Source organism: Triticum aestivum, chromosome 2B (assembly GCF_018294505.1).
Source record: "Triticum aestivum cultivar Chinese Spring chromosome 2B, IWGSC CS RefSeq v2.1, whole genome shotgun sequence".
NCBI classification, from domain to species: domain Eukaryota; kingdom Viridiplantae; phylum Streptophyta; class Magnoliopsida; order Poales; family Poaceae; genus Triticum; species Triticum aestivum.
The window spans coordinates 103,694,531-103,709,997 of record NC_057798.1 but is presented as its reverse complement, the minus strand read 5'-3'; the positions used below and the strand labels follow the sequence as shown (position 1 = coordinate 103,709,997).

Genomic DNA, 15,467 nt, shown 5'->3' with positions numbered 1-15,467 from the left:
CAACACAATTGGCGACTCCGCTGGGGACGGAAAGAAGAAGAAGCTCACAATGAGTACCGAGTCCAGGAATGGGAGCGACATCAACCCAGAGAACGTCATCACCGTCACACTCGACGATCTGTCGGAAGATGATCGGCGCGAGCTTGAACAAGAGCTTATGAAAGAGATGGCTGAGCGACTAAAATTGAAGTTGACTGGATACCGCAAGACATGGATCGGCGTTGTCAAGAAGGTACATGTGCCAAACCCTTCAGATTCGATGAACGCCGAGGTAAAAAATTCAACGGAAGAAATTTCTCATCTAATTGATGTGTGCGTAGCTACCAAGTACGATTCTGATGTGAAAATTACGACACACACAATTACTCAATCAGTAGCTAATAGAATTGAAAAATTTAAGGAGCAGCTTCATAAAGATCTTGAAAATAATTTACCTAGTCATGTTCGGTCGTTAGTGCTGCAAATCAATGATGGATATTCTGAGGAAAAGCTGATGCCGCTGCAAAATACAGGATTCATTAACTTTCTTAGTAATATTCATACACATGGTGCATCGGTTAATAACGTTGTGCATCCTAATGTTCCTTTAAATAGCGATCAAGGTGGCCGGAACTATGTGAGCAGTTCGGCTAATAATTTTATGCCTAGCGTAGCTGCTCCTACTGTCTCAATTTCGGTTCCACAAAATCACAACAGCATAACCGAAGTGCTAGTTCTAATTCTAGTTTGCAACAACTATTTTATCCAACTGTAGAATATAGTACACCACCTCTACTGACTGTCAGTACTGGGATTCCGTGCGGGCCGGTACCCGATTCATATTTTAATGGGGCTCTGTTGCAAGCATCACAAGCTCAAATTTCTTTCCCGGAGTTTCCATCACGTGCTAGTGTTCCATCTGCTCCACAAACTAGTTCTCTACAGCCGAATGATAGTTTTAAGGATAAGCTTGCTAGTATACTAAGAGAATTCGGTTTAGAACCTAAGAGTAAAGCACGTGCATATCAAAAACCATACCCTGATTACTTCGATTCGACGGCTTATCCTCGTGATTTTAGAATTCCTGATTTTGTTAGGTTTACAGGGGAAGATGGTAGATCCACTTTCGAGCATATTGGACAATTTTTAGCCCAATGTTGTGATATCGGCACATCGGATGTTTATAGGATTAAATTATTTCCGTTGTCTTTGTCTGGTATTGCATTTACTTGGTTTACATCGCTTGCTCCTAATTCTATTTCAACATGGGCACAATTGGAGCAAAAATTTCATGAGTACTTTTATAGTGGTGAAACAGAACTTCGGCTTTCAGATTTAACCATGGTTAGGTAGAAATATAATGAGCACATTCATGATTATATTAGGAGGTTTAGGGATGTAAAAAACCAATGTTTAAGCTTGACCATAGCCGAAAAGGATTTAGCCGGTCTTGCCTTTTCGGGTCTTCTCGCTCATATTAAGGATAAACTAGAAGGGCAAGAATTTTTAGATGTTAATCAAGTTTTGCAGAAGGCTTTGGCGCAAGGAAACCAGACTAAGGGGATTAAAAAATATAGCCGGTTTGAAGATAATATTGATAATGAGGAGGATAATCATGTAGGTAATGCCTTCGATTATGATAGTAATTCGGCTAGTAAAGTTGACGTTAATATATGTGTAGCCGAATGGATTCCAGCGCCAAAGTCAAAACCCTTTGCATGTTCTGCTTTGAAACCCACACCTGCTAGAAGAGATGAAACTAAATACACTTTTGATGTTAGTAAGTGTGATAGAATTTTTGATATGTTACTGCAAAATCAATTAATTAGAGTGAGAAAGGGTCATGTAATTCCACCTACCGAAGAGTTGGGTAGGAGAGCTTATTGCAAGTGGCACAATTCTTTCTCTCATGCTACTAATGATTGTAACATGTTTCGTCAACAGGTGCAATCGGCCATTAATGAAGGACGATTGACGTTTACAGAAAGTTCTAAGATGAGGCTCGATAGTGACATTTTGCCTATCAATGTAGTCGAGCTTGAGAGTAAGAAAATTCTTATTCGGTCGAATCAGACCGAATTCGCAAGAAAGAAAAATGTTGTTGATGATAATGCCTCTCCAAGGATGATCAAACAAAAAAAATCCAGAAGTAGGAGTTTGGAAAGTCAATGGAAGAAGGAAACAAGCTCCAAGACCAAATCCGTCAGTTAGCATGTTGTTGGAAAAGTACACCTCACGCAAGACCAGCAATGTGTTTAACCGGCTTGAAGAGAATAAACGTCTGAGATCTCCTTCTGGACCTGGCGGTCATGAGCAATGGCAAAGAAATTTAAATGACCAAAAGCCCTATATTGCAATGGAGCCGACGTATTGGGGTGGTGCACCTCCTATGTACCCGCAGTTTCCTCCATGGCGTTTTAATCCTTGGGTGCCATATCCTACAGTGGCAGGTTATTTTCACCCAAAATGGGTTCCGCCGAGGCCTATGTTCAGAGCAAACATACATGAGAAAAGGGCTCCGCTCAATGAGGCAGCTAGATCATGTGATGCAATTGTTGTCCAAAGGGACCGGTCATCGGTACGCAGTGCAGATGGTGAAGTTCATATAGGTGGTCAAAAATTTATGTGGGTGCCGATCCATCATAGAAGTGATGCAAAAGCACATGATGGGACTGTGCGTGGCTGCACCAAGATTAGCGCAATAAAAGATAATAGTTTACAAGATGATTTGCAGCCTAGTGTGCAGACACATGTAGACAACAAAATTGTACGTACTAGTGAGTTGGTTGATGCATCTGCTGATGAATTTACTAGAGACAGTGGGAAAATTGAAGCCATAGGTATAGAGGAGAATAGTGATGGCGTGAAGTTGTAGCAAACCGTCCGACGTAATCAGTTTGAAAATGAAACTAATTTTGGACAGATCAAAGAATTCATTGTATCCTCATGTACTAATCAACGGTCTAAATCGGCAACCTCATATGCTGATTTATTCATGGGAAGTTGTGGCCCAGGAGCGTCCAAAAATTTCAAATCTAGCACTAATTTGGATTTAAGCAATGTACGCGGCCAGAAATTTAAAGCTAGTAATGGACATGATCAGAAGAGAGGTATTTCGGCCAGAGATAAAATATTTGCAATAAAAGCAGAAGTACGACAGTACAGGCCGAGAAACTCGGGGGCAACAGAATTAAGTCAGCTGCACCATAGAGTAAACCAAGACCTCGGTGGTGTCCAACGGGACTCACACACACTCAGAAACGACGTGTGCAGAGACTACGTGCATTTGAAATGAAGGAAGAGATAGTCGAGAAGAAGCGCATGTTCGATCAGGAAAAACCAATGGTGCCGAAAATAACATGGAAGGAGAAGCACATTGTGGGGGAGAAGTACTGCCATAGCATGTCCAAGAAAACATGAGATAATGTGGCTGATATGTTATTGCAAGTATCGCCCTAAGTAAAATTGGCCGATATAATTTTTATCACCCTAAGCAACTATATGGCTGATGAAGTTATCGACATTGTCGTAAGGAATAATATGTTTTTGGTGAATACAATTATACCAAAAACAGGAGGCATGTGTTCATGGTGTAATTTGGCTAGTAGTTTGTTGATAGGCCAAATTAATTAGTGGTCATCCAAGCTAACCAGTTACTATTTTGTTTAAAGATTGCAACAGGAATTTTCATGGACAAGAGGATACTTGGGACATGTCCTAACCAGACTCAGGGTATCTCGGAGTTACCACAATGCTACCTATGACAAGTCCTAACAAGGATTAGAGGTCAAAGCTGAAGATTGCAATGCTATGGATGGAGCTACACAGAGGGAAAGTGCAACATGCAGAAATACACGTGAAGAGTGAAGAAATATGATTCATAAGTGATCGCCATTATGTGTTGTGATTAGCGACGTTACCGGAATATTTTATTCATAAAAGGCAAGGCAAGGAGTGCTTATACTGTGAATATGACCAAGAGGGGTTGCCATGCAGGTTAGCTATACGTGTTAGCCGGCCGATTAAAAACGTAAAGTGATATATATGGTAATCGTGCTATACATGGTAATCCAATCAAGGTGGACAGATTCTAGTCGGTTTAGCTTTGGAATTGTTTTCGCACACGCCAAGTCCAGCGTGCCAATATAAATGTAAGGCCGTGGCCGATTGAGGAGGAAGCAATCGATCTATCAATACAAACATTACTTTTTCACTTACGTCTATTTCCTATCGTTACTTCCTGCCAAGCCCTAGCAGCCTTAGGGTTTGGTTCATCTTTGCCGTTTTGCGCTGAAAAGCGGTCGTGCCTTCTCTACGAAATCGAGGGGATCTTTGTTGCTTTGCTCGGAAAGCAATCGTTCGTCGTCACAAAAGCACGACAAATATCCTAGTGTTGCGCGGCGATTTCGCGTGCCAACACATTCGTCCCAAAATTCTTGTTTTAAATTTGTCTAAATATAGGTATATCAAATCACGTTTTAATATTAGATACATTCGTATCTCGACAAATGTAAGACAAAATTTTTGGGACGGAGTGAGTAGTATATTCGGTTGCGCTCGTACGTTTAGCTGTAGCAGCCGGACGTAGACAACCAAGGCATCCTTAATATGGCGGAGACGTCGAGGCGGGAAGACCAAATGGACTTTTTTTTTTCTCCGAAGCAAAGATCAAATGGTGGTTCGGTTGCGCTCATACGTTTTAGCTGTAGCACCCGGGCGTAGACAAGCATCATTAATATGGCGGAGCCGTCGAGGCGGGAAGACCAAATAGACTTTTTTTCCCCTCCGAACCAAGATCAAATGATGGGGTAGCCTTGTACCACGATACTCCTACCAGCAACGTCCCAACCCAACCAGATAATCTGCGCGAGAGCAAGACACACGCTAGGATGACAGTGCCACCGATCTGCCAACTGCCAACGATATAGTATATCTGCCTCACATCTTTTCTCCATATAACTGCGGGCGCACGGCTTCCATTTTCGTTACGTCTTTTACAGGAGAGACCAACGACAACTTACATTTTTGAACGTTATTGTTGGATCGTCAAACTTGTCTCAGTCTAAAACCACCGAGCGTTTCTCATTAGAAAAATCAAGACACCCATATCGTGCTATCACGTCATGACGTTCGTCAAAGCTGACCCTCAATCAGACCCATACTTAGCAAAGGAGTTTGTGTCCTAAGCTATCTGCCAAAACAGTGTTTCTCATAGAAAACCAAGACACCCATATCGTGCTATCACGTCATGACGTTAGTCAACACAGACCCATACTTAATAAAGGAGTTTGTCCTAAGCCATCTGCCAAAACGATAAGAAAATCTAGTTTAGTTAATAAATTATGGACGATTTCCAGATTTTTTTTGGAGGTGTTTTGAGATGTGAGAGCATAGAAACAAGTGGTTTTCAGTCCAAAATATGCATTTAGCTGGTGCGGTAGAGAGAAGAGAGAAGGTGGCGTTGTGGTATGGCAAAGTCAGGTTCGAAGCTAGTCTTATTTTTTCACGGGGTCCAAAGCTAGTCACTATGAAACATCCGATCCTTTTTTTAGACGATCCTTTTTTTAGTAGTGCAAAGATCACCATCACACTTTATTCCTTGATTAGTTAAACCAAAAGGTGCTCATTATTCCAGCTGTACTAGAAAGAAGAGTCTCTGGCTTTTAACAAGACATGTCTCATGTAATATGACCAGTTGGTTAACATTCGCACAACTTTGGACCTATATAAGGCGCTGGTAGACACATGGAAACCTCAATCTCAAAAGGCACACAAAGTATATATGGCAGAGTCACCACTGCCGAGATGGGCTCCGACGCCGAGCCCCACCAGGCCATTACAGTCGACGACGTCGTCGAGCACTGCTATGGTTTCATGGCGCGGCCGGTCGGCGTGGCCATCAAGCCCTATCTTCTTCCCACGTTGTCTCTCTAACTCAGAGCAATGGGAAGCTTCGCCGGCCGATGGGGAAGTGGACAATGTGGAGCTAGGCGTTGCCGGGGTATTTCTGAAGTGGCAGGATCTATCGGTGACGGTCATAAACGGGAGAAAGGGACATGCTGTGGTCCTTGATGGGCTTAGTGGGTACGCGCGCCCTGGCGAAGTGCTGGCTCTCATGGGTCCTTCGGGCTGTGGCAAAACTACTCTACTTGATGCCTTGGCTGGTATAACTTCCCTACCTTTCAAAAAAGCTGGTAACTTGAAACTTCCATCTTCTTTAAAGTTACACTCTATCTTTTGTTCAGGAAAACTTATAATCTATTTCTAATATGAATATATTTTTTTGATTTTGCTAGTGTTCTTTGTTCGTAAATAAGTTCTGCACACGTGGTAATTTTGCTAATGTTCCAGTTAGCTATTTTAAACTTGTTGCTATCTTTAGTTTTGTTTCATTTTGCTACTACTCCCTCCATTCCAAAATAGATGACCGTACAAAGTTGAGTCATCTATTTTGGAACGGAGGGAGTGGCTAGGTACTCCCTCCGTCCCAAAATTCTCGTCCTAGACTTGTATAGATACGGGTGTATCTAATACTAAAACGTGATTTGATACATTCGTATTTAGACAAATCTAAGACAAGAATTTTGGGACGGAGGGAGTACTTTGTAAGTTTGTACAATGCAGAAGAAAAAACCCACTAGAAATTTGTACAATAAAGTAAATATCATATATAGTTCTGCTCTTATCTTGTGTTTCTATTAAGTGCATGGCTAAGTTTCTCAGAAAAAAAGTGCATGGCTAACACGCTCCTACTTGGAAGGTTGCGCCCCTTGTGTTAGACGTCAAAAAAAGTAGCGATGTGAAAAAGGGTAATTGATATGGGGAACCATAATTTACAGCGCGATCGGTTAATTGGTGCAATACGATGCATCCATAAGCTCACCTATGTTTTTTTTTAGAAAAGGGGGGGCATAAGCTCACCTATGTGAAAAGGAGTATTTGATATGTTGCATCCAAGGTGATGCCACATAGCTCATGGCTCATGCACCAATGTTTTTTTAGAAAGAGTAATCACACCATCTTCACGTCTCCGCGTCTATATGATAGGACAACCATAATTTCCAGGGTTTAGGAAAAAAAACATATTGTAGAGATTGGTGTGATATTACTTGAAAAATAACATGCCTGTAGACAGATTGCAAAATACATCAAATTAATTTTTAAACTTTTGTTTGGTTAGTTCAAATCTGAAGTTACACACAAGTTTTTTCTTTTGCACACAAGGTTTAATATATGCAAGTATTTTCTGTAAATATAGAAAGATGATCAGACAGCCAATGTAGAAAAAAATATGTCCACTTTGAAATAACCACTTCCACATTTCTATGCATAAATAGTGCTGAATAAAATTCAGATGTGCAAACCAACCCGGCCTCATGACTGTCGAACGAGAAACACGCTCTCTAGTACTCCTGCTTAGATTTCGCTATCCGTCTTCTTCTTTCCGTAATGTTGTGGCCGCCACTTGTTACCTCAGCTAAACCATACTGATTGTGGACAACGTTAATGTTTGGTTTGTCATTCTCCTTTACTAGCCTGTACTACATATACATATGTATATGCTTAAACAGGACGACTCAGACCTAACATGAAAGGGAGGGGAGATATCCTGATCAATGGTTGCCGTCAGAAGGTTGCATCAGGAACCTCCTCCGTAAGTTGCAAACATATGCCCATGCCCGACATAATAATTGATAGAGATGTAATTAAACTTCGACATGTGCGGATAACTCCCTAATAACTTCCAATCACATGCATGTAATAAAGGCGTACGTGACCCAAGAAAACATGCTGATGGCGACGTTGACGGTGGCGGAGGCAGTGCACTATTCTGCACAGCTTCAGCTGCCGGACTCCTTGACGCCGGCGGAGAAGCGGTCGTGGGCCGATGATGTTATCCGGCAAATGCGACTCGCCACGGTGGCCGGAACTCGGATGGGCGGGCGAGTTTGCAAGGGCATCAGCGGTGGCCAGCGAAAGCGAGCGAGCATCTGCATTGAGCTGCTGGCATCACCGGCGCTCATCTTCCTCGATGAGCCAACAAGCGGGCTTGATAGCGTCGCGTCGTACCATGTCATGAGTCGCATCGCCGCGATCGCCAGAAGGAATGGGACGACGGTCGTCGCAGCCATCCACCAGCCAAGCACAGAGGTGTTCGAGCTCTTCCATGGCCTCTGTCTGCTAGCCAATGGGAGGGCGGTTTATTTTGGGCCAACTTCCAAGGCAATAGAGGTACTACGTGTACGTTAGTTCGGAATTTATGGTTGCATTGGTGACCCTGCGACTAGTGTTAGTATTACTTAAAGTTAATTACACAAAAGTACCACAACTGGGGCATCACATGCAGATTGGTACCAAGATTGCTAATTTTTGCGTGTCAGTGCCAACATTGCTCCAAGCGTTGCAAATAGGGCTAAAATGCGTATTGACAGTGTATCTGACCGTTGGGGCACGTCAGTCAGGTGCCGACGTGGCATTTTTTTGCAGAAAACACCCTTGGTTTGTACATAATCACATAGATGCCCATTACTTTGTGGGAGAAAAGGCTACTGAGAGAGACTTTTTTTCGTTAGCAAATTTCCAGGGACTCATTTGAAAATTTCCATTGAATTGGACAAATCTTTACCCCAATAATAAAGCAAATTAGGTTTCTTTCGTCCGTCATGGCATTTTTCAGAAAAGTCCCTCTATTTCAGAGAATTCAACCCGCAGTCCTGTTTTAAGTTAAAACGAATCGTTTTTTCATATTTTACACAAAAGTCCCTGTGTTTTGTTGAAATCAACCCGCAGTACGGATTTAAGTCACACCTGAACCGTTATTTTACATTTTTCGAAACCCCCCTGATGTTTTAGGTAATTCATCCGCGGATCATATTTAAGTCAAACAATGTTTTTTAAATCATCCATATCTTTTAAACCGTAACTCCGATTTGAACATGTTATATATGAAATTTGATTAGAAAAATATGTAGAATATGAATATAAGATTATTTTCACCTGTTAAGTATTTTTAAATATTATTTTGGAATATATTTAAGTCAATTAAATGATTTTCTAAATTATCCATATCTTTTAAACCGTAACTTCAATTTTAACATATTATATATGAAATTTTGTTAGAAAAACATGTGGAATCTAAATATGATGTTAATTTTACCTGTTAAATATTTTTAAAATATAGTTTTGGGAGCAAACTTATAATTTATAGCGTAAGATCCGTTTCCTTTCGTACCGGCGGTGACCCGGATTGCAAATAAACACCTCACTATAACAATATAGGGAAAAGAAAACATCGATAACTACACATGAGAGAGAGAGGGAGGGAGGAGAGAGAGAGACGCCTTAGGATTAAACATATTCAAACACGTTTTTTTTTGTTTTGTGTGAACACCGAGGCCATCGCCGGCGAGGGTGAGAAGGAGGATAAGCGGCAACACAAATATGATGCCTCGCAAAAATAAAGAAGATGGACCTATTGTGGTCTTGGGTGATGGTTGTTGGGTTAAGAGTCTGTGTTATGTTTTCTCTCCCATTGCAACGACGCGCGGTAGACACCACGCCGCAGGACGCTTCCTGTTGGAAGGCAAGCGAAACGTTCTTTATAATAGCCACGATACGTTGGGCCGGCGGTTGGGCTAAGCAAAGCCTGCGATTTTCTTTTGGTTTCACCTTTTACTAAGAACGCGTGATGGGGCTCGTTCATTGCCCAGGTTTTTTTTTTGAGAAATGCCCAGGTTTCTTTTCGTTTCGTTTCTCTTAGTATGATTTAGTTTTCTTTCTAGTTTTGGCTTATTTTTAGTTTATACGCATACGCCACAATTGGGGCCGTTGCAAATAGGTCTAGAATGCGTATAAACGTGTATTTCTAGTTTATACTTATGATTTATGAAAACATATCTAGTTCAATGTTGTGGAAGCATATCTATAAAATATTGGTCCTGGGAATAGTGTTAGTATTACTTTTGGTTTGTGAAAGCATATCTAATGCAATATTGTGGCCTGAATTGCAACATAACAAATGTCCTCAAATGTGTCTGTGGGCGAGTAATAAGCACATGGCTCAGTGTTAATATATCCAGTATTACTCGGGAGTAAGGACAGAGAAACCAAACCGCAAATACAGGGGCGTATAGGCTCCGTTTGGATAAATTCAGCTGTCAGTGGATTGCCCAAAAATTTGTTACTTAAATGGGAGGAGCCTCTGGGTATAGGGCGGGCCAAAAAATCAGACCCAATCCAAACAGATGCCTTCGCAGCTGTCAACGCCAAAAAAATTAGCCAGGCGGAACTGGTGTGCGATCCAAATAGACCCATAGTAATTGGACCCGAATATCGAGCAAATGATAGATTTTTAGGCATGGCAAATCAAACAATTTTCAGAGCAAATTATGTTCGCCAAGAATGATAAGTTTAGCTGACCAGCATGATAAATCTGTCCCCGCTTATTTTTTTTTGCCAGGAAATTGTCGTGCTTACAAACTAAATTTGCCATATTCACGTCAATATAAATTGCCATGAAAAATGTTTGATTACCACGCCTGAAAATCAGACGTCAGATTTTTAGCATTTTCGTACTAATTTCAGCGCCCCTCCCCCTCCGCGCGAAAAAGTAATAAAATTTGGCCCAGAATTTAGGAAAAGGGCATCTCCACTTTTAACCTCTATGACTGTAGTGTGCATAGCTGTTCAGCATAGCGGCACCACTAGCATCTATTTAACCATCATCATAATCTAAAATTTGATTACATGCATTTGAAAAATATCTGGTGGTAAAATCTTGAGATATTTTGGTGGCCATGTACTGTGAAACTTTCCCTTTTACGGGTTCTTTCTTTGTCCAAACGCCATCCAAATCCTCTATCTTACAAAAATATTGCTTAGGCTAGCGTGATAATGTACATTTTCCATATGCTGCTCCTTGAACAATACTTTCACCTAATGACCTCATTTATAACTAGTAAAATGTCATATCTTAAACACATTTAATGGAAAGAAGAAATGATCACTATCTATATCCCAACTAACGACATGAAACTAACAGTAGAGATTTTCAGAACCATTATATTTCCTTTGTGCAAGGACGGAGCTGCCTTGTAAGCAATGGGGTCAATTGACCCCAATGAAATTAGCAAATTCTTCACTAATTTAGTGCTAATTATTACTCATTTAAAGAAGATGAGCCCATTAAGAAAATTCTAGCTTCGTTGTGGTCCATTTTATAAAGGCTAAAGTAGCCGAATTTCATGAGGGTGATAGAAAATCCAGCATTTAGTACGGGTTACACATCGCCCATTACTATTGCTGAGAAAGTCACTATTCTTGAGTATGTATTCTCTAAATTGCACATCACCATGTTTGAGAGTTGTCCCCGACCCCATTTACAGGACTCCAGAATATTTGGAAGTTTCGTATGGGAACAAATTTGTATATAACAGGCCAGTAATATAATTGCATTAAACCACTGCATGAAAATTGAAACATAGTTAACTCACTGCAAAGAAATAACAGCTTGGGGGCATGATTAGACTAATTGACAACACTTTAGTTAAGGTATACTGGCCAGCTTAAACAATTTATACTCCGGCAAGATAGTGATGGCAGGATGCTGTTAACTTCTACATAGAAAAGGTGTGTATCAGATTGAACATTATGATTCTTATGATGGAAAGTATAGGCTTGCCAACGTTACATTTGACACCAACATGTATAACAAACTAATTAACAGAGAGCAGATACAATTATTAAGAAGGTTGTTTTAGCACACAGGACAAGTGTACATGCAAAACTAATGAGCCTACGACTTAAAAAAAACTAATGAGCTTCATACGAGTCGATTGTTAAATGCAAGTGCAACTTCAATGTCTCTCTGAAAAATAAATAGCAAACATTTGAAATATTTACTTCTGACTTGAAAACACGCACAATACGGAAGTGGATTTGTAGCACCTGGGTGCTCCACACGCCTATATGAACATTAAGTTCAAAAAAATACCAGGAAATTTCAAAACAAATCTGGGGTTTTGGGACATGTAACATGGGTGCTCAATCTACTTCGTGTGAAATTTTGTGAAAAAACACCAGAAAATGTATCTATGGCAAAAAAGACAAAAAAAATCCTATGTACACAAAAAAAAACTGTTTGGATGGGTTTTAGTTCGAACTGTATTTTCTTCGCTACGGATATATTTCCTGGTATTTTTATACGAAACTTCATACGTGCGTAGATTAGGCACCCAAGATTGAGATCCCAAGATTTCATTTTTTTAATTTTCCTGGTATTTCTTAAATTTAATTTTTGTGTAGGGGGTTGGAGCACCTTGGTGCTCCTATTTATTTCCCATCCAATGTTGACTAATGTAATTGAGTACTAGAAAATACCACATCAAGAGCATTGAGAACTCCTATCGCATACATTTTGCTAAACCGTTTGAGACACAAGACAATGGTAACAAAAATATCATTGGAGGTTTTGCAACTGCCTATGATACCTGAATACCACATACAACTATAGTTCCAAACCATCTGTGATTCACTTTTTGGTTGTAGCAAGAACTTCTTGGATACTCTTGCAACACATAGCTACTGGCAAGTACGTCCCGACATCGAGTTCGGGATCCACAATTGGATCTCCTTGCCATTCTCGCCATGGCATCATGTTTAAATGAGTGGACAAAGAATCCACCTCAAGAAAAAAAAACACCTGTTATATCAATATTTCAAACATAATGAAAGGCCGAGCCTTTCAATTACTATAACCAAGACTTTCTAAGTAATTCCAATGTTTGTAGGAGTTCAAACATGTGTAAAATATACTCGCATAGACTTACAAGTCATGTATCGTTCTCTATTTTAGCAGTTAATGCAATTATTCTAGTCTTTTTTTTGTTATTCATAATATTCTCTATACTTATGAGGTAGACATTCGGTACACACCAGTAACATCAAAATTGTACACATTTCTAAGACTTACACTTTTAAAAAATTGCATCAAATTTGTTAACTAATGTAAATGGTGCTTTTCTATAACCATTACTATATTTTTGTAAAACAACATTTGCTTGTGAACCATTTATGCACATGTATGCATTTTTTTAGGCTTTAGTCTATATTTATAGATGTGTGTGTACAGAAGATGCTTTCACTTGGATATGTGCGGGGTATCGCTAGGTTATATTTTTGTCATGAAAGATTGTTTCTATAGTGTGTACAAAATTAACCATACTCTTTTGGGTATCTTGCAGTTCTTTGATGCTAATGGGTTCCCATGCCCATTGAGGAGGAATCCTTCTGATCACTTCTTAAGGATGATAAACATAGACTTTGAGGTATGGAAATGATCTCTCAAGGCTTTGTATTTCTGTATGGAAATTTTAACTCGGGGGAAATTGAAAGACATATACATCATGTTCGCGTAGGACGCCGAGGAAGAATCAACGATAAATTTGGCAGATGCTATAAAGTAATCCAAACTCTAGTGGCTTCTTCTGGCTCTGCTGCTATTTTAGGAACTGAAATGGAAGCAACCAAATTAATTAAGAAGGTATCTTCTTTATATGGACTAAGCTGATGCATTTGGCCGAGTCTGTGAGATTATATATGTCTCACTTATATACTTTTGCATCTCCATTGTTTTTGTTTAGCATGGTGACCATGTACTTCAACAAAGGCAAGCATCGTTCTGGACCAAATCAATTTTCCTAACCAAAAGATCAATAATTAACATGCACAGAGACATAGGCTATCATTGGTTACGTTTTGTTATCAACATCACACTTTTTCTAACCATTGGGACCATTTTCTTCAATGTTGGTCACAATTATGCATCAATCCAAGTGAGTAGTTGATTTCTAATCTATAAAATAAAAAGTGAAAATAGTAAGTATCTGTAGGTTGACATACTACTCTATGTTGACCATTCTAGGCACGAGCATCTATGTTTATGTTTACATCAACCTTCATGACAATGATGGCAATCGGAGCTTTTCCATCATTTGTCGAGGATATGAAGGTGGGTATCATTATTATTTCTAAAACAAGTCTACTTTGGTTTTGTGATTTTCTATTACATGATAATTTGGAAAATGCAGATATTTGAGAAAGAGCAGCGGAGTGGACATTACGGGGCCATTGAATTTGTAATAGCCAACACACTTTCATCAACTATATACTTGGGTCTCATCTCCGTACTACCTGCCGCAATTGCTTATTACCTAACTGGACTTCGAAGAGAAATAGAACACTTCTTCTTCTTTGTTGTAACTCTATGGACATGCACAATGTTGGTTGAGGGTTTGGTGATGATTGTTGCAGCCATCGTACCTGATTTTCTCCTAGGTATAATTACGGGTTCTGGAGTACAAGGGCTACTAATGCTAAACGCTGGCTTCTTCAGGCTTCCAAATGACCTCCCAAAACCAATATGGAAGTACCCAACGTACTACATATCTTACCAAAAGTATACAACTCAAGGATTGTACAAAATTGAATTCTTGGGCTTGGTCTTCCAAGATTTAGGTGTTGCCGGGGGCATTGACATTAGTGGCAAATATATCCTTAAGTACAACTTACAAGTGGAGTTAGGTTACTCTAAGTGGGTCAATCTTGCGATATTACTTGGAATGGTCATTATCTATAGGGTGCTTTTCTTGGTCATTATAAAGGTTTCAAAAATGGCAAAACCATTCATAAAATGTCTAATAGCAAAAGTGTAATGATACATTGTCTATGAAGAGTAAAAATATATGTTTGTTGTCCTATCATACATGTATGTTGTTTGCCATATTTGTAAGAGACCATTGAGATAATTGTACTCTTATACTTTCACGAGCTCTCGAGTGATTTACCGTTGTACACATCGAATAATCTATGAGACGGAATCATCAAAAAGTATTAAGCTCACCTGGTTTGAAACTCTTGTTGAAATATGCCCTAGACGCAATTACAAAGTCATTATTATTATATTTCCATGTTAATAATTAAGCTAGAATTGCAATGTTTCTCGAATGTGAGATTCAGAGGAAACCCTAGTTGCATCCGTTGAAAGATAAACGTCAAACATATCCCTAGTCGGGCTTTTGGACTAGCAAATGTATTATTGATGGTTCTGTTTTCCTGACCATGGGCATTTTTAATGTAACAAGGGTACTCGCAATAATGAGAACACATTGTTGTTATAGCAGTGCTATGGGATAGACCCAACTTATGAAATACTACGAGATCACATCGTCAATATGTCGTCGATATTTTCATATACTGTGTTAACATCTACTTGCATCCTTAGACCATGAGTCCTAGACCCGGATATCAGATGGTTACTTTGGGGTTGCCAAACGTTACTTTGCCATTGGGTGGTTTTAAAGGTGACTTTTGGGTACACCAGAAAGGTATGTCGTGGTGCACTATATATCAAGATCAGGATTAATCTCTTTGGGGATGACGACATACACTCTCGGCCCAGTCGGTATTACGGTATCCAGCACTGCCTGGCC

At 39.8% G+C, this 15,467-nt stretch overlaps 1 pseudogene; it reads left to right on the top strand.

Annotated features, from left to right (window-relative positions):
* The first annotated feature begins 5,784 nt into the window (after positions 1 to 5,784).
* On the top strand, positions 5,785 to 14,690 carry LOC123040659 (ABC transporter G family member 1-like; annotated as a pseudogene).
* Positions 14,691 to 15,467: the final 777 nt, after the last annotated feature.